The sequence below is a fragment of the Odocoileus virginianus genome, chromosome 30, assembly GCF_023699985.2.
Source record: "Odocoileus virginianus isolate 20LAN1187 ecotype Illinois chromosome 30, Ovbor_1.2, whole genome shotgun sequence".
Taxonomy (NCBI): Eukaryota; Metazoa; Chordata; class Mammalia; order Artiodactyla; family Cervidae; genus Odocoileus; species Odocoileus virginianus.
Window position 1 is genome coordinate 37,856,840 of NC_069703.1, and position 26,175 is coordinate 37,883,014.

Genomic DNA, 26,175 nt, shown 5'->3' on the forward strand with positions numbered 1-26,175 from the left:
CAGCCCATTTCTTCTCCCAAGAAACCACGAATACCAGGGTGCTTTGTGAGCAGAAGGTATTTAGGTCTCTGGAAGTCACAGCACTGCTCAGCACCCAGCTGAAAGTGACACTGGGACGTTCCTGTTCTTAAAAGCCGTGGCCCCGGCATTCCCCAGCCCCCTGCCTCCCGAGCTGGGCGGCCTGCTCCCATCTCCACCTGCCCTCCTTCCTTCACAGCCCTCCCACGTCCCCACCCCTGGGGGCTTCCCAGGCTCAGCTCACTAGAGATACCAAGCAGCTTCTCCTCCCAAACTCGGCTACCTGGCCACCTTTGCTAAACCCAATAAGGGGCCTCAGAACAAACAAAAGAGCCTTTTATTTAAAGAAGCAAGATCTACCCTCCTGAGAAGGAAGCTGTGGTTATAAATAACAGCAGTCCCCAATCTGGATCCCTCTGAGTGAAATCGAAATTTTGCAATAAGCTGACAGCCAAGAGGGTCCTCCCCCGGTCTGGTCCTAAGCATCCTCAAAGTTCACCGTAAGGAACCCAGTTGTTCTTCCAGAACCCGAGAAGATAAAATCAGATTGCATTAGAAGGACTTCCCTGGTGGTTAAGAATCTGCCTGCCAATGCAGGGGACACAGGCTCGATCCCTGGTCTGGGAAGATTCCACATGCCTTGGGGCGACTGCTCTACGCACTGCAAGGAAGAGTAGCCCCCCCCCCCCCCCCCGCTCACCACAACTAGAGAAAGCTTGCAGTCAGCACTGAAGAGACACCACGGCCCCCTAAAAGGCCCTATCTTCAAATTAAAATAAAAGAAAGATACTGTCCTCCTGGAGTTTTCTAAGCTCCTGTCCCCAAAATGGCCCCTCTAGATGCCTCGAGGGGCAACCTGCTCTGGTCAGCAGGTTCTCTCTTCAGAGACTAAAAGCCTGAGGGATTCTGTTATTAGTGTGTGGGGTCGGGCTGCTCGCCACTCAAAAGCCAACAAACAGGCCGGGTTGGCGGAAAGTTTGCTTTATTTCAGATGCTGGAAACTTTGGGGGGGCGGGGGGAGGACAGGGAGGACATCTGTCTGAAGGCTGACTCCCCCCACCACTCCCTGCTGAAGGAGGAAACAGAACAGACTCCGTCTTGAAAGCAGGACTCCATCTTGGGCCGGACTGTGGACTTTGAGCTATATGCCCAGTATCTATGGAAACAACATACCAAATGGAAAACCAGACCCCTAATTATCTGTGTAACCAAACAGAATCATAAATTCTCTTATGCTTATTGGGGTATGACCACAGGTCTATTGATAATTGTCCACTGTTAACTACCTACGCTTAAGACAAACAAACCATAGGTTAACTTTGATTGTATCTTTCTTTTCCTTTGTTCAGACTAGTTTCAGAGAATCTGGGGAGGTGGGTTTGAGCATGTACATTTAGGGTATATAAGGTTTTCACAAAAACTGATTGGGGTCCTTGGCTAAGAGGAGACTCTGCCTTGGGCCTGCAGGTGTAAAAAACTGCACTCCACTATTTGCATTGTTCTTTTGAGTGAGTTTGTTTCCCTGTTTCCTGGAACATGTGGCTATAACACCGCCACTGGCAACCAGTGGGGGCAAGAGCTTTTCTAGACAGAAGTGGGGGGTGACTACAGGCAGAAACAGCACAGTCAGCTCCAACCATCATCTTCAAATTGGTCATGAGTGGTCTGACTAGTGTCATCTTGATTTTTTTAGGTACAGTTAGTCTTCAGTTCCAAGGTCCGTTTTTCCCATTTGTGGCCAGTTCTCGAAATTGTAGCAGTTCATGTTGTGGGTAAAGTCTGGTCATCAGGGAGTTAACTTCTCCACCTGGGGTTCAGCATCTATAAGACAGCTCACCAGATGGAGCTCAGAATGTTATCCACAGCCCTTGAGAAAGAATGAAAGGTCCTTGACTCTGCTTAATAACCACATAATTATTACTTCGTCTCCTTTGACTGTCTTGTTTCCGATTTCTCACTTCTCCGATTAAACTTATCCTTTGATTAAAGTTGTCCACAGACAGAAGCCAGGCAGAGGATATGTTGGGGGTGGATGGTGGGGGGGAAGGACCATAGGATGTTGCTCCGTTTCAGTTCCAGGTATGAGCCTGTCGTGAGTGATTCTGAGAGCTGCAGGAGCAGGAGGGATCGACTGCCCAGCATCTCTCACAGCATTCCTAGGATCCTCTCAGGGCCAGGATAGCTTAGAGCCAAACCCCAGTCCTTGCTCAGCCCACAGGAGGCAGAGTCCCGCCCTCCCCAGGCCCGAACTGTCTCCTGTCCACCTTCAGGGTTTGCTCAGACCAGAAGCACCCCTTTCCCCCAGCTGGGGGCTCAGACTCAGCGCCCTTAACCCAGGCTCTACTCAGGTATACTTTCTGACTCTCGGGCCCTGGGCCCTCAGTTCAAGGGTGTGGCCATTGGCAGGACTGCGCTGAGCTGGGGAGGAGAGTGGAGGGAGCATTGTTCTATGGGCCCCGGGGGCAGCGAGGAGGGAGGTGTGCGTAGGAGTGAAGTCGAGGAGAAAGGGAGAGGACAGGCTGGGTCCTGCAGCGACTGGTGAAGAGTTCTGAGAACCTCAGTGTCAGGGAGGCCCCAGGGCTTTTCAGAACAAGATCCGCTCCTGTGCTATTTTCCTACGTGGGCTGTGTCTTTAGTACAAGTCCTGCTCACACAACAGCTGGTACCCAGAGTTGCTCTGTGAGCTGGGGAAACTGTCCTCCACCCCCTCGCTTGGGTCCACTCCAGGGCAGAAATAAAGGCCACGGACCAGAAATCAGCAGCAGCAAGACAGTGGCCATGAGATCTGGGGGAGGTCTTTGCATAGCCTGAGTTGAGACTGGGCTGCCCACAGCCATCTCCAGACCCAGAGGCCCCAGTCAGAGGCCAGGTTAATCTAAGGAACAAGCATTTGTTCCCCCTCCTCCTCCCCTCCTGGGATTCTCAAGCTGTGGTTTCGGGATCATCAACAGCAGCTGCAGAAGCATCTGGGAAAATGCAAATTCTTTTTTGAAATTAATTAATTTTTGGCTGCACTGCGTCTTCATTGCTGCTTATGAATTTTCCCTAGTTGTGGCTTGTGGGCTTAGTTATCCCACGGCATGTGGAATCTTCCTGGACCAGAGACTGACCCTGTGTTCCTTGAATTGGCAGGCGGATTCTTAACCACTGGACCACCAGGGGAAGTCCTGTTGGAAAGTCCTGGAAGGAAGTTCTCCAGGAAATTGCAAATTCTTGACCTCACCTGAGAGGTAAGCAAGCCTGGAGGGTGGGACCCAGAAATCTGTGTTGTAAGAAACCCTCTAGCGGATTCCGCCGCACCTGGAGTTTGAGAAGCACCAGCCGAGCTAACAGAAGCCTGATTTTGTCCAGGTCTTGTACAACTAGGACGTTTGCATTCCTCTCTGCCAGTTATTCATTTAAGGGCAGGTGTGGGACCCAGTTCTGGTCAATGAGACAGAGGCGGTTCCGGAAAGATCCCCCACCTTCACCCCCTCTGAAAACAGGAAAGTCATCTGAGGAGAAGGCCTGCCCTGTCTTATCACTATTGGACAGACACGGTCAGAGGCTGTGTACAGAGGGGTTAAACGTGAGGGCCCTGCAGTCACGTTGCTGGGGCGTGCGTCCCAGGGTGGAGGGCAAAGGGAAGAACTGGAGCAAGACAGCAACAGTCACACTGCTGACATTTATCGAGGGCTTTCCCTCTGCCAGGTGCAAAGTGCTTCGCCTCGCCCTATTTCACCCTCACTGCAGTTCTAGGAGGTAGGTTCTGTTATGCCCATTTTGCAGATGGAGAAGCTGAGGCATGGAGAGGTTTAAATAACTTGCCCAAAGTCACACAACTGATAGATGGAGTCCACGATTCAGACTCAGGCCAGGGAGCATGGACATCCAAGGCCACGTGGAAGACCTTGGCTTTCTCCAAAGAGCCATGGGAAGCTGTTGAAAGGTTGTGAGCTCAGGTGGCAGCTCTGATTCACCCTTTAAAAGTCTCTGAAGCCCTTCGCTCATAAAATTCTCCAGGTGGCTGGGGCCAAGCCAAATACACTTGCAGGGCTTGTTCTTCAGCCTCTTTTGCTCGCCTCTGAGGCATCATCCCCCTTAGCAAACTCAGAACCTTGGGTGACTCTGTGGGACTAGGGTGACTCATGCTGGTGGGGGTGGGAGAACCGCAAATCCCAGTCACTTTCTGGGGAAAAAATAAATTGCACCAAATCACTATGGTATTAGTTCCGTACGAGGAGAGAAAGATGATCTTTAGAGAGTGGGATTATAGGTGATTTTTTTTTTAATCCAAAATTTTACAGTTTCTATCAGTTGACCATGTATCACTTGTTATTTGAAAGCCAATTTATTATGTTGAAAAAGAAAGAAGAGAGGCCAGAACTCAGCCCTCTCTGGGTGGTTGGCTTCTGCTGGTACCAGCTTTCACTGAAACAGGCATAATGATGACTAATTCTCGAAGACTGTCGATGGAACGCGCGCTAGTCCCTTTCTCAGGGCTTTCTATGCTGTGTGTTAGCTCATTTTAATACTTACCAGGTCACAGAGCTGAGGAGTGGCAGGCTAGAGTTCCGCTTCTCAACCATGTACTCTGCTGGTTTTCTGGAAATTGTTTCCAAGTCCCTTGTGAGTGAAAGGCCTGTCCTGCCTTCCCCCTTCTGCAGTGACAACGGCCTCCGTTCTGGGTGGCAGGCTCACTCAGGGTGGGCGCTGGGACCAGGGGAAATCGAGGAGACTAGACAGGAGGGTCCTGCAGTTGTTTGAATCCTTGGAATCCCAGACAAAACACATTCTCCTCCTGTCAGCGCACAGACCCAGCAGCGTAGACCCCAGGCTCTTGGGACTTTCATGGTACATGTGGATAGAGATGGGTAGCTATTGAAAGACTGTAGACAATCCAAGCTTTGTGGTTAAAAAATGTGTGGTTTCAAATCCCAGCTCTACTATTTACCAGGCGTGAGACCTTTGGCAAACACCTTATCTTTCTGAGTCTCAGTTTCTTCATCAGCAAAATGAAGATCTTGCTGGGACTTCTCTGATGGTTCAGTGTTTAATAAGACCATGCTTCCATTGTAGGGGGCACAGGTTCGATCCCTAGTCAGGGAACTAAGATCCTAAACGCCACTTGGCATGGCCAAGAAAAAATAAATAAAATAAATACCTTCTTCTGCAAAACATTTTTTTTTATAAAATAAATAAATCTTGATAATGTGAAGATCTTAGCAGCTGTCAGGGTCTAATGGCATAACATATGCAAAGCTCTGAGCATTGTGCCTGACATGTGATGAGCACTCGTTGAGTGATAGTTATCGTCATTGTTATTCAACAAGCATTTAGGGAGCGACTACTTTGTGCCTAGCACTGTGCCAACAGCAGACCCTTATGGAGGTCCCAGAGCCCAGGAATTGCACCTGCAGGCTCCAAACATCCACAGATGTAAGAATCTAGCAGAAGCAGGAAGCCAGAGGTAGCAACCTTCTGGATGGGGTTTGAGTGCAACCTATCTCAGTCTCATGGGGTGCCCCGGCCGACACCTGATTTATAAACATTAGGGAAGCAAATGCCCTTTCTTCCTGGCTGGCAGAAGTTTGACCTGGTCAAAGTTTGGGGGACACAATGTAACCAGGTCTTGGGGGAAATTGTGTCTGGTCTGAGCTGAGTATGGCTTGCCTATTCTGTTTTGCCAGCAAAGAATTTGTTCAGAGTTACTCAGGGAGTAGCTGGCAAGACTAGTCTTTCAGTTGGTGCGGTTTGGAGTGAGTGTATGACTCCATTTTGACAAACAAGGAATAGCATGACCTACGTCAAAACATTTTGAATTGAATTCATGGTTACACATGAAGTGCTTAGAACAATCACTGGCATTCAGTTGTATTCACCATATATGACTGGTATTAGGTAACTGATTTTATCTTTCCCATCACCCTTTCCTTCTTTGTTTCAGCTACTTTACACATTCTTTCTGTGTCTTAAGCCACTATTTACAAACTCTTAAATAGATATCTATATTTTCCAATCTCTCTTGCAGCAGATCTAGTCATATGACTAAGTTCTGGCCAATGGAATATAAGTAGAGTGGTTGTTTAGCTTCCAGGATTTGCCCTTAAACAACATTGTGCCTTTCTTCTCCCCTTTTACGTTTCCTGCTAGATGAAATGAAGGCATGATGACTGGAGCTGGAGCAGCCATTTTGGACCATGAGACAAAGCTGCCTATGGAGGGTATGGGACTAACAAGATAGAAAAAGTCTAGTTTCCTAGTGATTGTGGTACCACCATACCAGCCTGAATCTGGGACATTCCTGAACATTCATATGAGAGACAGAAACTTCTAACTTCCCTCTTGTTTAGGCTCCTGTTATTCTGGGTATCTGTCCCTTATAGCTGCAATGAATCTAAATCAGTTCAGGTATAGAACTTGGATTTTGACCCAGGCTTGATTGCCTCAGCGGCACTCCACCATGTAGATCTGCAGACTACCTGGATCAGAATCATAGATGGGGAGCTTGGTTAAAATGTGTATTCCTGAGTCCCATATCAGTTCTATTTTAAGCAAGGTGCCCACCCAGAGGAGTTCTGATGTATACTCTCAAGTCTGAGAACATGAAGTGTCATTCTGTTTCCTGCAGTAAATTCTAAGAAAATTAGGAGTCCGTTCTGTTCCCTCGGTGGGACTAAAGGCAGGTGAAACTCAGGGACCTAAAGTAACAGGGCAGTCTGGGGTGGAGGGGAGCTCATGGACAGAGATCAAGAGTCTGGAGCCTCAGGTAATTTGCATCCATCCCTGAGGCTGGAGCCATGCGCCCTCTCCTTGCACACAACTCTATATGGGCCATGGTGGGGAGGGGGGTGGATGGGATGGAGGATCAGCCACCTCCACACCCCTGCTCTCTCATGTGGCAGTTGCTCCAAAGCTGGGTTCATCTGAGGCCCCAAGTGTCTCTGGCATATTGAGATGCCCTTCTGGAGCCCAGGACAAACCCCAGGCGGCAAATCTCAGCTCCAGAGCCAGGGTTTGAGTGCAAAGCTGTTTCCCCTTCTGCCAGCCACTGTTCTCCTTTTGAGAAACAGCTCATGCCTTTCATAAGCTGGTGGGCCCCAGGGGAGACTCAAAGCCCGACACGAGGCACCTGGGGACCATGTGACGAGAGCCGCGGACTGTCTGACCTTGCCACAAGGTCAGGTGTGCCCAGCAGCATCTGTTGTCAAGGGGAGAGAGCACGCAGGGAGGCGGACTGGGCCCAGGCACGTCCTGAAGCCCAGGAGAGCTATTGAGCAGGCGGCTGACTCCCCGGAGGCCCTTCTCCAGCTTCCTGCTGCCCTTCCCTCCTCCCACGCCTCAGACGCAGGTCCCTCCAGCCCAGCTGCCCAAGGATCGAAAACTTGAGCCCGCACCATGTGTAGAGCTTGGGGGACACTTGGCACAGTACTAGGTGAAGGTGGAACTCACGGGCAGCGCACCCTCAGGCGCCAGGTCCCTGATGAGGCCGGAGGTCCCATGGGGCACAGGGACCCTTGTTCTCCCTTTCATAGGGGAGTGTGAGAATGACCTTGGGGTGATGGGGTGATGAGTGACTGCCAAGCAGTCTGACCTTAAGCATCAGCTCTCCAGGGAAGTGCTGGCTTGGAGGCCTGTGCCCCACCTTGCCCACATCCCACGACAGGCTGGTTCAGGCACAGCCCCTCCTTCGGGGACCCGGAGCCACTGATCCCAGCTTGCTAGTTGCCAGGCAACCCAGGATGAGACTTCGAGGTCATTTTGCAGACAATCCTGAGCTCTCTCCACAGCCTGCTAACAGATGGTTCTGCAAGCAGCCAGCCCCAGCCAGGAATCGATCGCTGTCGCGCTGCAGCCTGATTTCCGGCGGCAACAGTGACGAGAAATCTTTCCAGGGCTTCTAGCAGTACCTTTTGTGTCTGTTTGGCATGGAAGGAGACGCGGCCTGGGGTCAGGCTGTATGTCAGCTCTGGGCAGTGGCTGGCGGTCTTGCCAGGTGGGCAGGGACTTGGAAGGGGGGAGATGGGAGGATGGATGACAAGGAGGTGTTGTGTGGCTGGACCCTCAGGACGGGCCCAGATTGCAAGAATGATTGTCCCAGGTGGCTGTCCACCTGAAAGGAGGCTCAGTATTCAGGGGACAGCTGTGGGTGTCCCTCTCTGCTTTTGGTGGTGGTGGTTTAGTTGCAAAGTTGTGTCCAACTCTTGTGACCCCATGGACTATAGTCTGTCAGGCTCCTCTGTCCATGGAATTCTTTTTTTTTTGCAATACGAGAAGACATTTAATGCTACATGCAGCTTGTGGCCCGGCCAGGCTCCTCCCCACACTCTGAGAATCCTACTTGGAGAATCACTTCTCCTTAGCTTCAGTTGCTTCGGGGTGCAGGAAGTGGCCAGCCAAGCATTCAATGTCATCCATCGTCAGGCGGCTCAGGGACCGCTCATAATCCCTCTGGAGTTGATCCAGGACACTTCTGGCATCGGAATTCCCCATAGCCATTTCCTTCTCCAGGGGAATCTTCCTGACCCAGGAATCGAACCCAGGTTTCTGGCACTGCAGAAAGATTCTTTACCAACTGATCTACGGGGAGCTACAGGTCTCTGTTTTTAGGATCTAGTCAAAATTTGAGAAAATATTGCAATCCACTAGGGCTTACCTTTGATATTTCTAATTGCAGAGGGACTTAAATTTCAGGACAAGAGATACAGACCATTCGTATGCTTTTCCCTGTCTTGTTATCTTGACCTATGATAACGCTAACAACATTCAGCAACTATTCCCTGGGGACGGAACTGGTCAAAACTAGACTGTAACTCTGAACTCTGAATCACTTGAGGCAGCTTCAGAGGTGACATCTCAGCATGACTTTCTTGCCTTCTTTGAGGCAGGAAGAGCTTCAACTTTCTGATAGAAATGTTAAACTGCAAGCCAGCATTTTTTTTCTCCCCAGGACAAGGACAAATTCCCTGAAGAATTTTGCAAACATTACATGTTCTCTTTCCCCTTGTTGCAATATGTATAATTTATCTTCTGGTGTAACTTGCTTAATAGTCATAGTTTGTTAATTCCATCTGCTTCCCAAGAGGAGGACAAATTGTTACATGGTGATGTCCCAGGTTCTGAGAATCTCCCATAAGCCACAGCTGGTCAAGAATCTCATCCATGGAGGGGCAGAAATTTGTCCTCCTGCAATAGAACCTTATTGTAGAGTTAGATTGACTTTCCCATCCCCCCCTGCACCTCCATTCTTCTTTTTTTTTTTTTTAAAACAACTGACAGCTTTTTTTTTTTAATTAATTTTTTTTTTTTTGGTTGCGCTGAGTTTTCATTACTACACTTGGGCTTTCTCTAGTTGCATTGAGTGGGGGCTATTCTTTGTTGTGGGCTTTCCTGGTAGCTCAGATGGTAAAGAATCTGTCTGCAATGCAGGAGACCTGGGTTTGATCCCTGGGTCAGGAAGATCCCCTGGGATGCAGGGATGGCAACCCACTCCAGTATTCTTGCCCGGAGAACCCCATGGACAGAGGAGACTGACGGGCTATGCTCCATGGGGTCGCAAGAGTCGGACACAACTGAGCGACTAACACTCACAGTTGTCTGCTTGGGCTTCTCTTGCTGCGGAGCTCTGACCCTAGGGCACGTGGGCTCAGCAATTGCAGTTCATGGGCTTAGCTGCTCCTTGGCATGTGGAATCTTCTGGACCAGGGATCGAACCCATGTACCCCTTGCAATAGCAGGCAGATTCTTTGCCACGGAGCCACCAGGGAAGTCCTGCACCTCCATTCTTAAACTTACTGAATGGCAGTGTTGGGCCTTGCCTTCCACAGCCTGCCCCCCTCACCCAGAAGCTCGTGTTTCTGTGAAGACCAAAGATGCACACAAACAGGCCAGTGCCCAGGGGGTTCACTGGACTTTCCTTGTGCCCCTCGCCCAGGCCTTAGACAACAGCTTGGTTGGGTCCCCTCCCTCCCCAGTAGCACCTTTCAAAAGTGGTTCATGGTGGTGTGTCAGAGATTGGGTCTGGCGTCTGACCTCTTGGATTCCAGTTCCAACACAATGATTACTTACTAAAGGTATGTGTATGTGTGTGTGTCTCTGTGTGAGTTACTTAATCTTTCTGTGGCCACAGTTTCCTCCTCTATAAAAGGGCAAAAAGTACCTAAATCTTATGAATTGTTGTTGAAATTAAATGTAGAACTGAAACCATAAAATTTCTAGAGAAAACGTAGGAGAAAATTTTGCAATCTGAAGGTCAGCCAAGGTTTCTTAGACTGGACACAGCCAGCAATAACTATCAAAAAACAGTAAATTGAGCTTCACCACAATGTAAAACTTTTGTTCATCAAAAGTCATCTTTAAGAAAATGAACAGACACATCCCAGAGTGGAAGAAAATATTCTCAAATCCCAAATCATGACAAATGACTTATTTCCAGAAAATATGGAATTTCTAAAACTCAATAATTAAAAGTCAAATACCCAATTTAAAATGGACAAGCAATTTGAACATATACTCACAAAGAAAGATAGGCACTGGCCAGTAAGCATAAGACAAGATGTTGAATATCATTAGTCATCCAGGGAATGTAAATTAAAGACACAATGAGATACCACAGCACAATGGATTTGACTGTGTACTTACAGGAGAATACTAACCAATAAAGTAGAAGGGACTATTGATAGATGGCAGAAACTTGGACAAATCTTAGAAATAGGCTGAGGGAAAGAAGACAGACACAGAAGAGCACAGGAGTGTACAATTCCATTTATGTGAAGTTCTAGAACAGGTACAACCAGTCTATGGTTAAAAAAAATTATTGCAGTGTTTGCCTTGGGATTGGGGACAAGAGTGGTTGAGAATTGACTAGGAAGGAGCATTATGGAGTTTCCCAGGTGGCGCTAGGGGTAAGAAACCCACCTGCCAACACAGGAAGGAGCATGAGGGAATTTTCTAGGGTGATGGAGATGTTCTATATATTGATGAGGATGATCTGGGTAATATGGATATACACGTTTGCCTAAATTCATTTAATTGCACACTTGTAATTTGCGCGTTTCAATTCAGTTCAGTTCAGTCACTCAGTCATGTCCAACTCTTTGCGACCCCATGGACTGCAGCACACCAGGCTTCCCTCTCCAGCACCAACTCCCGGAGCTTGCTCAAACCCATGTCCATTGAGTCAGTGGTGCCATCCAACCATCTCATCCTCTGTTATCCACTTCTTCTGCCCTCAGTCTTTCCCAGCATCAGGGTTTTTTCCAGTGAGTCAGTTCTTTGCATCATGTGGCCAAAGTGTTGTGAATGCATTTCAGTGAGTCTAAATTTTATCTCCAAAGTAGAAGAGACGCAGAAGGCATGAATAGGTGATTTTCCAAAAAGGACGTGCAGATGGCCAACAGACACATGAAAAGATGCTCAGCATCACTAATCATCAGGCAAACGCCAATCAAAACCACAGTGAGATATCACCTCACACCTGTCAGGACAGCAATCATCAAAAAGAGCGCAAACAACAAAGGTTAGAAAGGTGTGAAGAAAAGGGAACCCCATACACTGTTGGTGGGAATGTAACTTGGTGTAGCCACTATGGAAGACAGTGTGGAAGTTTCTCAAAAAACTAAAAACAGAACTACTATATGAACCAGCAACTCTGCTCCTGGGTATTTACCTGAAAGGAACAAAAACACTAATTTGAAAAGATCCATGCATCCCAATGTTCTTCATAGCAGCATTATTTACAGCTGCTAGGATATAGAAACAAACTAAATGTCCATCCACAGATGAGTGGATAAAGAACATGTGATATGTATATATATATATATATATATATATATATATATATATATATATATATAAATAGAATAGTACTTAGCCATAAAAAGAATGAAGATTTTGTCATTTGCAACATCATGGATAGACTTGGAGGGTATTATACTATGTGAAATAAGTCAGAGAAAGACAAATACTGTAGGATATCACTTATATGTGTAATCTAAAAAATACAACCAACAATGAATATAACAACAAAAAAAACCAGTCTCACAGATATACAGAACAAATTAGTGGTTACCAGTGGGGAGAGAGACCAGGGTAGGGGCAATATAAGAATAGGGGCTTAAGGGGTAGAAACTATTGTGTATAAAATAAGGTGCAAGGATATATTACCTAGTATTTTATAATAGCTATAAATGGAGTTTAACCCCTAAAAATTGTGAATCACTATATTGTATACCTGTAACATATAATATTGTACCTCAATTATACTTCAATAAGAAAAAGGCAAAAAAGAACTGCAAACAAATATTAAACTCTAGTCAATGCTATTCATGCTGAAGTGTTTAAGAATGAAGTGTACTGATACCTGCAAATTACTCAAATGCATTAAACATAAGATGTATTGTTATTCACAATAGTCAAAAGGTGGAAGCAATCCAAGTGTCCATTAACAGATGAATGGATAAACTGTGGTATAGACACACAATGGACTATTATTCAATCTTGAAAGGGAAGGAAATTATAACATGTGCTACAACATGAATGAACCTTGACGAAATTTTGCTAAATGAAATAAGCCAGTCACAAAAGGACAAAAGCTTCTATGATTCCATGCATGTGAGGCTCTTAGAGCAGTCAAAATCACAGGGACAGAAATAACGGTAGTTTCCAGGGGCTGGGAGTAGAGAGGAATGGGAGTTATTACTTAATGGGTATAGAGTTTCAGTTTTGCAAGAGGAAAAAAGTGTGGAGACAGTTACAATGTTAATGTACTTAATGCCACAAAACTGTACACTTAAAAGTGGTTAAAATGGCAAACTTTATATTATACATATTTTACTACAGTTTAAATAAAGTAAGATGCACTGATGAATATATAGTAGGATAGATATAAAAATATAGCAAAATGTTAACAATCGCAGAATCCAGGTGGTGAGTATATATGCATTCATTGCACAGTTTCTTCAACTTTTCTGTGTGTTTGAAATTTTTCATAATAAATATTGGGGGAAATTGTATGTAGAAAAATAGTAAGAATATAAATTAGTACAACATTCCTGGGGGAAAAAAATCAGCATTTATCAAAAGACTTTCCCCATGAATTTGCCTATTCTAAGGGAATAATTGGAAGTGAGAATAAAGATGTATGTAAAATTGGAATTGTTGCTTTAATTCTTGGCAGAATTTAGCAGGGAGGCCTGGAATTTTCTTTCCTCTTTTAAAAAAATTTTTTTTAATTTATTTATTTGTCTTTGTCAGGTCTTCATTGTGACATGAGGGATCTTGATAGTTGTGGCATGTGGGAACTAGTTCCCTGACCAGGGATCAAACCTGAGCCTGCTGCACTGGGAATATGGCATCTTAGCCACTGGATCACTGGGGAAGCTCCTGGAATTTTCTTTGTAGGAAGGAATTTAACTGTTGATTCAATTCCTTTACTCATGTGGTGAGCAGACTCTAAGATGACCCCCAATATTCTCTGCCTCTTGGTATCAAGCCTTTGTGTAATCTGCTGTCCTTGAGTGTGGGATTTGCTCTTAACTGACAGAATATGACAAAGGGGACGAATGTCACTTCCAGGATTTGGTTATATAAGATTGTAACTTCTTTTTTCTAAAAAAATATTTATTTATTAGTTATTTTTGGCTGCACTGGATCTCTGTTGCCACGTGTGGGCTTTCTCTAGTTGCGGTGTGCAGGCTTCTCATGGTGGTGGCTTCTCTGTTGCAGGGCACAGGCTCTAGAGCTCAGACTCAGCAGCTGTGGACGTGGGCTTAGTTGCCCCAAGGCGTGTGACATCTTCCTGGACCACAGATGGAACCCCTGTCCCCCGCAGTGGGAGGCGGATTCTTTTTTTTAAATTAATTAATTGGAGGATAATTACTTTACAATATTGTAAAGGTTTTCACCATACCTTGACATGAATCATCCATGGGTGCACACGTGCCCCCGCATCCTGAACCCCCCCAAGAGGCAGACCCTTAACCACTGACCATCAGGGAAGTCCAAGATTCTGGCTGTCTGCCAGACTCTCCCTATTGCCTTCTTGGCTTGCACCCTCTGGAGAGGCAAGTGGCTGTATTGGAGAGGTTCACGTGACAAGAAACAAATGGTGGCCTCAGGTTCACAGTCAGCTGGGAACTGATGCTCAGAGTCCAACAACCCTTAAGACACTGGATTCTGCTAACAACCATGTCAATCTACAAGTGGACTTTCCCCAGCTGAGCCTTCAGATGAGACCTAGCCCTGGTCAACAACTGTAGCCTTGTGAGAGATTCTGAGACAGAGCACTCAGCTAACATGTGCCCAGACTCCTAACACACAGAAATCATGAGATAATAAGTGTGTGCTTTTAAGTTTCTAAGCTTATTGTAATTTGTCACATAGCAATAGGTTACTAGTTATGGAACTGTTCAGATACCTTATTTCTTTTTGATTTGGCTTTGGAAAGTAATAGTTTTCTAGACATTTGTTCACTTTGCCTCAATTTTCAAATACATTGCCATAAAGTTGTTCTGCTTAAAAACTTGATTGTAAAAGAAAACTCACATACAGAAAGGTGCATAAAACTTAAACACATAGTATAATGTACAATTATAAAGCAAACATCTGTATAATCACCATTCAAGTCAAGAAATAGAATATTGCCAGGGCTACAGGAATCCCCACGTGCCCCTCCTCAATCAGATCCCCCACTTTCCTCTTAAGGATAATTATTCTTATATTTAAGGTTATCTCTGCCTACTGTTACGGCTTCCCAAGTGGTGCTAGCAGGAGAACCTGCCTGCCAGTGCAGGAGACATAAGAGACACTGGTTCATCCCCTGGGTCAGGAAGATCCCCTGGAGGAGGGAATGGCAAGCCACCCCGGTATTCTTGCGTGGAGAGTGGGCTACAGCCCATGGGGTCACAAAGAATCGGACACAACTGAAGTGACTTAGTATGCACTCACTGCCTTGTGTCATGGTTTTATCGTTCTATATACCTTATCCATCCTTATATAATATAGTTTAGACTTTTCTGTTATGGAATTTTAAACAAATGGAACAATTCCTCGTATATCTTTTGTGTTTTGTTTGCTTCTTTCACTCAGCATGGGATTTATATCATTAATCCACGTTATTGAGAGGTTCTAGTTTTTTTTATTGTCATTGCCGTTTAATACTCCATGGTCGATTATAAACAAAATTTACTTAGCTACTTTATTATTGATAGGCATTTTGATTGTTTCCAGTTTGAGGCTCCTTAAATAATTCTCCTTGGAGTGTTTTGGTGCATGTCTCCTGATGAAGAATCCGTGTACTACTTAAAGCATTTTTCCAGTGGGGATGTTGCAGGGTCACAGGATATGAATATTTATACCACTTTACTTCCCCCCAAGCTTTCCCCCAGAGTAGTTGGGCTAATAGTCACCAGCAGTGTATGAGAGTTCCAGCTGCACCATACCCTTGTTACTACTTAGTCTTGTCACACTTTTGAATTTTGCCCAACTGGTGTGTGTATATAGTAATATTTCTTATAGGTTTTGTTTTGTAGGATTATTTATGGAGCTAAGCACTTTCCCATGTATTTATTGGCTATTTGGATTTCCTTCTATTGTAAAGTATGTGTTGAACTTATTTGCCCATTTTTTCTATTTGGTGGGTTTGTCTTTTCTTATTGAGTTCTCTATATATTCAAGATAGGACTCCTTCATCAGTTAAATGTGTTCAAGTATTATCCCATTGTATGGCTTGCCTTTTCATTCTCTTGATGGAGTTTCTGGATTGTGATAAAATCAATTGTATCTATTTTTTCCACTGTGGTCACTCATGATAATTTGTTCCCTTGTCTGCATGGTTAACAGTTCACATTTTTAAAAACACGATTTGTTGAAATTTTGAAGCTCAGGATGATGGTGCATTGCTTTGGAGGGCATTTGCTTCTATCAGAAGCTAGGGGTATTACCGGCCCAGGATCATTTTAAAATAAATTTACAATCTGAATATTTGAGACCATGATAGGTGATGTGAAATTCTGCACAAGGGACAGTTCAGAAAGCAACTTCTCAGGCATATGGTTTATTTCCCCCCGGTCTTTTTGGAACCAAGACGTATTTCCTTTTAGTCCCAGGGTGAGGAGCATTGGGATTGGTTTCTGTTGGTTCACTCTTACAATGAGAGTATGGTCCCTTGGGGTCTCTTGTCAGCTTCTCCTTTTTGGTTGGGTTCTAAGTTTTTTTAGACCATTAAACCCAAAGTTCATTAGATATCAAACCTATAGATGGCTAAAGACCTCAGAGGAAAACAGTTCCAGACCTTGACTAACCTCACTCATTTCACTTAGATTTTGCCTAGTTTTTCATCGTTAAGTTTGTCAGAATTCAAGGATGCTTATTCATTATAAGCATCTTCCTAAAATATCTTCTTTTCAGGAAGATGCTTTTAGGAAGATGCTTACCAGAAATTTTACTCCCAAAGACTGATGTACTAAGATGTTAATTGGCAAACTAGTTAAAAGACAAAAATTACGTATGTAAGGTAGTGTTCAAAAAAGGGGAAAGTATTAAATTATGCTATTGAATATGACAATTACAATGCACATTTTCTCAAGTATCCCCCATGGCAAAGACTGTCAGATGTCCATCAAAATCTGTTGTCTCCTTCTTTTTGTATTAGTGGTAGAGTGCTGCCCAGATAGAAACTATATTTCCTAGCTTCTCTCATGGCTAGGGGCACCTATACAAAATGTGATTATCAGTGGATGTGAGCAGAAGTGATGGGTGTCACCTTCAAGCCTATGCCTTCAAGTTTAGATGCATTCCCCTTCACGCCCTTTTCTCTTCCATTGGGCTAAACATGGGCCATAATTTGACCATGAAGATGAGGACAACAGCTTAGGAGATGTCTGAGCCACAGGATGGGAGGGACCTGGCCCTTGAATGACTGCAGGGAGCGCAGTGGCCCCAACAACCTGGACCACTTATCTCAAGATTGTTGTGTCCGTGCTAAGTTGCTTCAGTTTTGTTTCTTAAATTACTCTTTGCGACCCTGGACTGTAGCCCACCAGGCTTCTCTGTCCATGGGATTCTCCAGGCAAGAATACTGGAGCAAGATTGTTATATGAGGGGAAAAAAAACTCTGTTGAGTTGCTGTATTGTGGGATATCTTTGTTATATAGCTCCTTTGCCTTTCCCCGAAACTAATACACACCTGCTTAATAATGCTTCCCTCTCATGAAGATATCCAGTCTACTGACCTCAGTTCTTCTTCCATCTTTAGTTCTCTTGGAATCTCTACTCAATTCTATGGTTTCTTATGCTAATCACATCTTTCATTTCATTTCCTTTTATTTTATCTTACTTGGCAAAATTCATCCTTCTGGTGCCTGTGCGCAAGTATCTGAAGATTACTGATAACATCATACAATTAGGCTGACTGGTTTCCTGTTCTCAAACATCAAACGGACTCAACATGGAAAATTCTACTTTGTTTTCTGAATAAGCACAATTTCCTTCTTCTCTACACTCTCAAGATTACTGTTTTATTCTTTTCCCTTGTTCCTCAAATTTTCTACCTCCTTTTCGAAGTTTATTCTTGTTTAGTGAACTTCCCTCATTCTTTCCTAAGAGAACTAAAGCCTTCAATCACACTGCCATACTTCATCTTCCTGCCACTAAATCTGCAAACCCACCTGCTCCTGGCCCCGGGGAAAGCCCTGGAGAATCTGTCCCCGCTGCTCTCAAAGGTGTCTGACTCTGAATCTCTAACCCTTTACTTTCTCAAAGTGTTTCCTCTCACCTGGGTCATTTCCCAATAGCCCACGAATGTCTCTTAATATCACTCATCTTGCTCAAAGAAACAAGACAAGTATCTGTATTCATTTTTTATTTCGTATAAGACACTACACATGGATGATCTTATTTGCAAAACAGAAAATAGAGACACAGATATAGAGAACAAGCAAACGGACACCAAGGTGGGGAAGGAGGGATGGGAAGAATTGGGAGATTGGGATCGACTTATATACACTACTGATGTGTGTGTGTGTGTGTTAGTTGCTCAGTCGTGTCCGACTCTTTGCACCCATGGACTGTAGCCTGCCAGGCTCCAGGCTCCTCTGTTCATAGAATTCTCCAGGCCAGAATACTGGAGTGGTTTGCCATTCCCTTCTGCAGGGGAATCTTCCCACCCCAAGGATCAAACCCCAATCTCTCACACTGCAGGCAGTTTCTTTACCATCTGAGCCAACGGGGAAGTATCCATACACTATTGATGCTGTGTGTAAAATAGATAACTAATGAAAACCCTCTGTATCGCTCAGGAAACTTACTCAGTGCTCTGTGGTGACCTAAACGGAAAGGAAATTTAAAAAAAAAGAGGGGATATAATGTATAACTGATTCACTTTGCTATACAGTAGAAACTATTATAACACAACATTGTAAAGCAACTCTGTGCTGTGCTTAGTCGCTCAGTCGTGTCTGACTCTTTGTGACCCCATGGACTGTAGCCTGCCAGGCTCCTCTGTCCATGGGATTCTCCAGGCAAGAATGCTGGAGTGGGTTGCCATGCCCTTCTCCAGGGGATCTTCCCAACCCAGGGATTGAACCTGGGTCTCCTGCATGACAGGCAGATTCTCTACCATCTGAGTCACCAAGGATTCTGACCAACATGAGGAGAATGGGACCCTAGTCTAGCTGTGGGACCAGGCTGATGTCTAACCACCCAGGTTCCCAGAAGCCTCCCAGATAGCAGCTGAATGGTGAGCGCTGCAGGAGTCTGTTATCCAGCATGTGAGCTGAGGGCTGAGCATCAGATTTCTTAATATAATTTTTAAAGTGGATATTAAATTTACCCATAGTAACATGCACACATCCTAAGTGTACTATTCAATGAGTTTTGATAACATCCTGATCAAGATGTAAAACACTTCTATCACCCCCTCCAAATTCCTGCTTTCCCCTTTCCAATCAATCTCAAAATTCCACAGGCAATCACTATAGGTAGCTGGAGTTTTATTCCCTGTTCAGGAAAGAGCAGTGGTCTGTTTCTATAATACTGCAGTCAATCCATGTATCTTGACATCACTATTTTTTTTTTTTTTTTACCAATGAGACCCATTTCTAAAGTTTTGGGTTTTTTTTTTTCATTTTTAGCAAGAAAGATATGTACATTGTTTTTGTAGACATAATGCTATTGCACACAATAGATTACAGTATAGTGTAAATATGACTGCTTTATTTTATATTGGACTATGATTGATTTACAATGTTGTGTTAGTTCCAGCAATTCTTTGTGCTCTTTCCTCAATCTCTCTCTGGGACACCCTGGGCACTAGGAAGGTGGACTTCAATTCTCTACAAGTGTCCCCTGCCAATCCCTCGTCCTTTCCCTGAGTGCAGGAAATAGCACAAAATGGGCCTTCCAAAACTACTTTCTTGGGACTTCCCTGGTGATCCTGTGGTTAAGACTCTGCATTTCCCAAGCAGGGGTGCAGGTTTGATCCCTGGTTGGGGAACTAAGAGCCTGCATGCCATGTGGTGCCGCCAAAGAAGTAAATTTAAAAAATTTTCTTGATGGAAAATTGCTTTCCTGGCTCTCAGTGGCATGATCCTTTTACTGAATTTATGATGTGGGCAGTAATTAGGAATTCTTTATTACAGATGGGAAAATGAGGCTGAGTGTGTCTGCCCCCGAGACTATCAGTCCTTCCAGGACAGGGCTCTGTGCTTCCCCCTCTCCACACCAAAACCCCTCCCCACCACACACATACACACACACACACACACACACACACACACACACTCATCACACACACCCCACCACACATACACCCACCACACACACACACACACACTCATCACACACACCCCACCACACACACACCCATCACACACACACCCATCACACACACACACACCCCACCACACACACACACACTTATCACACACACCCATCACACACACACACACACACACACACCCCACCACACACACACAGGCACTCAGGGCCTATTTGCTGAATTCCTCAGGGGCAGCTAAGCCTTAGACTTGATCTGTAAAACGAGGCCTCGTGTCTGACATTTTCCAGGTACCAGCTCCGGCTCGCCCTTCACTTTCCTCCATTCTGCTCTGGTCCCTGGAGGCTGACCTTTCCCAGGGCTGCAGCTCTCTTCAGGTTCAGGGACCGTGCCTTGCTCCCTGGGGGGATAAAGCTTCCAGCCGCTGCAGGCCCCTGAGAGCCGCAGCAGCCTTTCTTAGCTCCTCCAACTGTTCCCACCACTCTGATCTCGTCCCTTCATCAAACCTTTTTCAGTTACCCGTTTAAATGTGCCAACTGTTTCCATCCAGTGTCCTGACTGGTACAATAATTGGTACCAGCAGAGCCCTGGGAAATAGATTCTTGGCTGGGATTCTGGGGTTCTGGGATGGGTGGCTCACACATCCTGGTTAGTGTGCGAACATCCTCCTTGGTGGGGGTGAGGGACGATGGTTGTCTGCGACATCGCAGTGACTGCCTTTATGACCAGTGGTGGTGTGAGATGCACTGGTATGATGTCGGGAGACCAAGTAGCTAGGACATTTAGTCGCTATGGTGACAGTAGTGATTACAAAGACTGGCTCGGCCTTCTGACTCTACATCTGATTGCCCTCGGGTACACACACAAAGGAAACAAGACAGATTGAAAGCCTTGAACTGGGCTAGGTGGGATATAATTCTCATCATGGCCTAGAGGCAGTGAGAGGTGATGGAGGTGTCCTGAGGAAAGCCAGCATCAGGAAAAGGCCCCAGGTGACGTCACTGCAGGGTGTTCATGCCAGGAAGGTTTGAAGGTTTCAGACTGAAGCCAAGGTGCTGCCTTCAGCAACAAGGAAGATTCAGGAGGTGTTGGGGTTTCAAGTTCTATTCAAATGTCCAGATCCCATGCCTGGATGTCCTATCCTTTCTTAACCAGTGCCCCTCCATTAGCATAAGAGATGTAGTTGTGGGGTTGAACATTTAATTGGCTCTGCAACCCTGGTACCCTGACCTTTAAGGCCTGGGCTTGGTCCTCAGCTACATCTTCCCTGTGGCCCCCAGAGATCAAGATTCTTTCAGAGTCATTCTAGAGGCTTTCTGAATATCCACCCTTCCACTGAGTCATGAGTTCAAGGCTTTCAGTTTGTTCTTAGCCTGAGTGAGCTCAATGGGGCCACAGACCCATTCTGACAATTAACTGAGAGACACACCACTGGGGACTTCCCTGGTGGTCCAGTGGTTAGACTCAGGGCTTCCAATACAGGGGACACATGTTCAATATCTGGTTGGGGGACTAAGATCCCACTTGCCCTGTGGTGAGGCCAGAAAAGCAGGGGGACAAACCAAAGGCACTACTCACATCCCTAAGGGAATTCCAGAAATTAGTGCCACCATCAATGATCTGAAATACACAGAAGTGGTCATTCCTTCTAAGACCCAGCTTAACTTACCTATTTGGCTGGTGCAAAAACCAGTTGGGTCTTGAGGAATGACTAGATTACTGTAACTACTAGGTGGGATGGAGCTGTAACTGTGGATCCAGACATGAAAATTTCACTGGAGCAAATCAACACAACTTCTGCCCTGGGGCCCATCCTTGACCCCCAATTCTTTTCTACCCCAATAAGTAAAGATCATCAAAATTAGTTTGTCTTTGTGTATTAGAGATAGCAGTATATCTTCAGTCTACATCCTCAAGGCTTTGTTTACTCTCCTGATCTCTGCCATAATCTAGTCCAAAGGGATGCTGATCATCTTGATATAGTTCCAAACATTATGCTGGTCCATTATATTGATGACATTATTGTAATTGGGCCTAGTGAGCAGGAAATTGCAAGCACTTTAGATTCTTAGCAGAATATGTATGCCAAAGGAAGGGTGATAAATCCCACAAAATATTCAGAGGAATGCCTTGTCGGGCAAGTTTCTAAGGTATCTGGAGGTCTGGGGCATGTCAGTACATCTCCTACAAAATGAGAGTTGCTGAACCTGATACTGCCCACAACAAAGAAAGAGGCAAAATTTTTGATGGGACTCTGGATTTTTGAGGTAATATATACAACATTTGGTCATGCTGTTCTACTGATTCACTGGAAAAACTCATAATATTGCAAGTTTTGAGAGAGGCCTGCGGCAAGATAAGATGCTGTAGCAGGTCCAGACTGCAGAGCAAGCTGCCCTGTCCCTTGAGCTTTACAATTTAGAAGTTTATGGCAGGAAAATATGCTGTATGGACAAGCTCCAGCAGGAGAGATGCAGTACAGTTATAGACCCTTAGGGTTCTGGATTAATTCATGCCCTCTTCTGCCAGTAACTATTCTCCAATAACTATTCTCCACTGAAAAACAGCTCCCGGCTCATACCCGAGCATGATGGAGACTGAATGCCTGATTTTAGGACACCAAGTGACCCATGCAACCAGAACTGGACATCATCAGATCCATCTCTTTGTCAAATTGGACATGCATGGCAACATTCTATTATTCAGTATTATATCTTAGATCAGGTCTGAGTAAGTCCAGGAGGCACAAGGAAATTGCATGAACAGGTGGCTCAGATTCCCACGGTAGGTGCTCTCACGCTTCACTGCTTCTCTCTCAGCCCCCAGTTGGGGAAGTTGCTGGGACTGGTTATCATGGAGGAAAAAGCACAGACATGATTTCCAAATGAGTCTGCATAGTATGTTAGCACCAGCCACAAATGGATTAACTGCCACATTAAAGCCACACTCAGAGTGTCTCTAAAAGATGAAGAGATATCCTCTTATGGTTATATTGATTGTCCATTTTGCATGGAAGGAGAGATGACCAGAGGGTACAGATCTCTGATTCATGAGCAGTGGGTTAACAAGTTGAGTGACTGCTCAGGGACTTGAAAATAAGAGTGGAAGATTGGTGATGAAGAGGTAAGAGGTCTAAGGGAAAGATTTATGGATGAACTGCTTGAAATGGGCAGAGGTGGTGAAGCTATTTTAACTCACACAAGTGTCCTGAGAGGGCATCCATTGTGAGGGAGGGTCTCAGTGGTCAGGTGGACAAGATTACCTAATCTGTTGATGTCAGCTTCCTTTCCAAGCCACTCTGGCTCTGGCTCAATGGGCCCACACACAGAGTGGCATGTGGCAGGGATAGAGGCCATTCATAGTGTGGTAGACAAATAATGACCTGCCAATGATGTCCATGTCCTAGACTTCCCTGGTGGTCCAGTGGTTAGGAATCTGCCTGCCAATGTAGGGGACATGGGTTTGATCCTTGGTTCTGGAAGGCTCCACAAACTACAGGGCAACTAAGCCCATGTACCACAACTACTGAGTGAATGCTCTAGAGCTTGTGCTCCACAACAAGAGAAGCCACGGCAATGAGAAACTCAACACCTCAACAAAGAGTAGCCCCTGCTTGGTACAACTAGAGAAGGTCCATGTGCAGCAACGGAGACCCAGCACAGTCAAAAAATAAAGAGATGTCCACATCCTAATCCGAGGATTAGGATCCTAATTAGGATTAGGATCTGTGAATATATTTTATAGGGCAAAGGGTAAATAAAGGTTCAGTTCGGTCGCTCAGTCATATCCAACTATTTGTGACCCATGGACTGCAGCACGCCAGGCCTCTCTGTCCATCACCAACTCCCGGAGTCCACCCAAACCCATGTCCATTGAATCAGTGATGCCATCTAACCATCCCATCCTCTGTCGTCCCCTTCTCCTCCCGCCTTCAATCAATCCCAGCATCACGGTCTTTTCAAATGAGTCAGTTCTTCACATCAGGTGGCCAAAGTATTAGAGTTTAAGAGTTTAAAAACTGGGCAGAAAAAATTAAACTCACTAATCAGCCGACCTTAAAAATGGGGAGATTCTCACTTTTCCGCTCCAGCCCTGGACCCAGCAGCCGTTGCGATGTTGATGCCTAAGAAGAACCGCCCTGGACGCAGCAGCCATTGCGATGTTGATGCCTAAGAAGAACCGGATTGCCATTTATGAACTCCTTTTTAAGGAGGGGGCGATGGTGGCCAAGAAGGATGTCCACATGCCCAAGCACCCAGAGCTGGCAGACAAGAACGTGCCTGATCATCACGTCATGAAAGCTATACTGTCTCTCAAATCGCGAGGCTACGTGAAGGAAGTTTGCCTGGAGACACTTCTACTGGTACCCCACCGACGAGGGCATCCAGTATCTCCACGATTACCTCCACTGGCCCCCTGAGATCGTGCCTGCCAACTCTGCGCCGCAGCCATCCTGAGACTGGCCGGCCATGGCCCAAAGGTCTGGAGGGAGAGTGACCTGCAAGACTCACATGAGGAGAAGCTGACAGAGACATCTACAGACGAAGTGTCTTGCCCCCTGGTGCCAACAAGAATGCCGAGGCTGAGGCTGGGTCAGCAACTGAATTCCACTTTAGAGGTGGAATTGGTCGTGGATGCGGTCAGCCACCTCAATAATTTGAAAGAGTGTTTTGGGTTGAATAGCCTGTAACCAGAAAAATTAAAAAAAAAATAGGGAGATTCTCCTGAATTATCTAGATGGACTCAGTGTCATCACAAGAGTCCTTAAATGTGGAAGCAGGAGGCAGAGTCAGAGGCAGGGTGGGGAGAAGTGAGAGTCTCCTGGCCATGGCTGGTTTTGAAGATGGAAGGAGGGAACAAGCCAGGGAATGCAGGCAGCCTCTAGATGCTGGAAAAGGCAAGAAAACAGATTCTCCTCTAGAGTCTCCAGAAAGGACTGCAGCCTTGCCAACACCTTGATTTTAGCCCATGCTCAAGTCATTTCAGTCGTGTCCAACTCTATGAGACTCTATGGACCATAGCCCACCAGGCTCCTCCGACCATGGGATTCTCCAGGCAAGAGTACTGGAGTGGGCTGCCATGCCCTCCTCCAGGGGATCTTTCCTACCCAGAGATTGGACTCACATCTCTTCTGTCTCCTGCATTGGCTGGCAGGTTCTTTACCACTAGAGCCACTTAGGAAGCCCTTGATTTTAGCCCAGTTAGACTCATTTTAGGCTTATGACCTCCCAAACTCTAAGATAATAAACTTGTGTTGTTTAAAGCCACAAAGTTTTTGGTAATTTATTTCAGCAGCCATATAAATCAGTACACATAGACACAACAGATTTCCCTCACCAAATCTGATTGGGCAGTGGGCGCTGCTGAGTGCTCAAGCTGCCATCAGCAAAGACCCAGCTGAGCTTCTTGTTTGGAACTATTCCCTGGGGCAGTGGTTCTCAAAGTGTGGACCAAGAAGACTTCCATGGGTTCTACGAGGTCAGATCTACTTTATTAATACTAAGACAGTGTTTGCCTTTTTCTTTCAGTGGTGAATAGTGGAATATTCCAGAGGCTACACAGCGTGTATACAACCAACTGAATGCTGAATGCTGAAGCAGATCTGAGAATCTAGCTGTCTCTTACTAAGCCAGATTCTAAAGAGATCTGCAGGGACTTCCCTGGACATCAAGTGGTTAGGACTCCGCACTTCCATTGCAGGGGGCTCGGGTTCAATCCCTGGTCAGGGAACTAAGATCCACGTGCCTCACAGCATGGTCAAAAAAGAGAGAGATTTGCAAACACATCAAATCACAGCACTCTTCTCACAATTTCTGTTTTCAAAAAGTTATTTTCATTAAAATGTTATGTTACTATGTAATGGGTTTATTAGTTTTAAATAGTGTAGCACTTTAACTTCTAATCCAGTAAAATAGATATAACCCACATAAACAAAAACCCTTTACAATTTTTAAGAGTATAACCTTTCAATAATTTTGAAGAGTGTAAAAGGATCCCGACACCAAAAAAAATCTGAGAACCACCGCCCTTCAGGGACCAGCTAGCTATCTATTGGCAGGTAGAGTGCGTTGTTCCCTTGCTTCATAAAGGATCAGTTACCTATTACCTCAAGGTTATAAATATGCATTCCTGCTATGGACTTGCCTTCCCCGCCTGGAGTGCTTCTGCCAGCCTCGTCATTTCTGTACTTGCTTGTTCATCACCCTGCTGTCCCCTACACAGCCTATTTTCCTTTTATGGTGAAGGGCATGGAGCAATGGCCTTGCCCATGGAAGCACTGGACACACAATATGTCCATCGCTCAGAAGCAGCTGATCCGATCCAGAAACCTCCAGTGCCAGCTGGGAGACAGCAACTTGGGTTACTGACATGCGGGATGCAGTGTAAGTTTAAAATCAGTGGCT

The 26,175-nt window shown here is 45.5% G+C and overlaps 1 long non-coding RNA gene, 1 other non-coding gene and 1 pseudogene across 2 annotated transcripts; 2 read left to right on the forward strand and 1 right to left on the reverse strand.

Moving 5' to 3' along the window:
* Positions 1 to 2,586: 2,586 nt before the first annotated feature.
* On the forward strand, positions 2,587 to 25,631 carry LOC139032240 (uncharacterized). Its single transcript, XR_011484772.1, has 2 exons — positions 2,587 to 3,248; positions 25,300 to 25,631. It is a non-coding gene; the product is annotated as an uncharacterized lncRNA (long non-coding RNA).
* Positions 18,560 to 18,631, reverse strand: TRNAD-GUC (transfer RNA aspartic acid (anticodon GUC)). The gene has a single exon. It is a non-coding gene; the product is annotated as a tRNA-Asp (tRNA).
* Positions 21,837 to 25,631, forward strand: LOC139032239 (small ribosomal subunit protein eS10-like; annotated as a pseudogene).
* Positions 25,632 to 26,175: the final 544 nt, after the last annotated feature.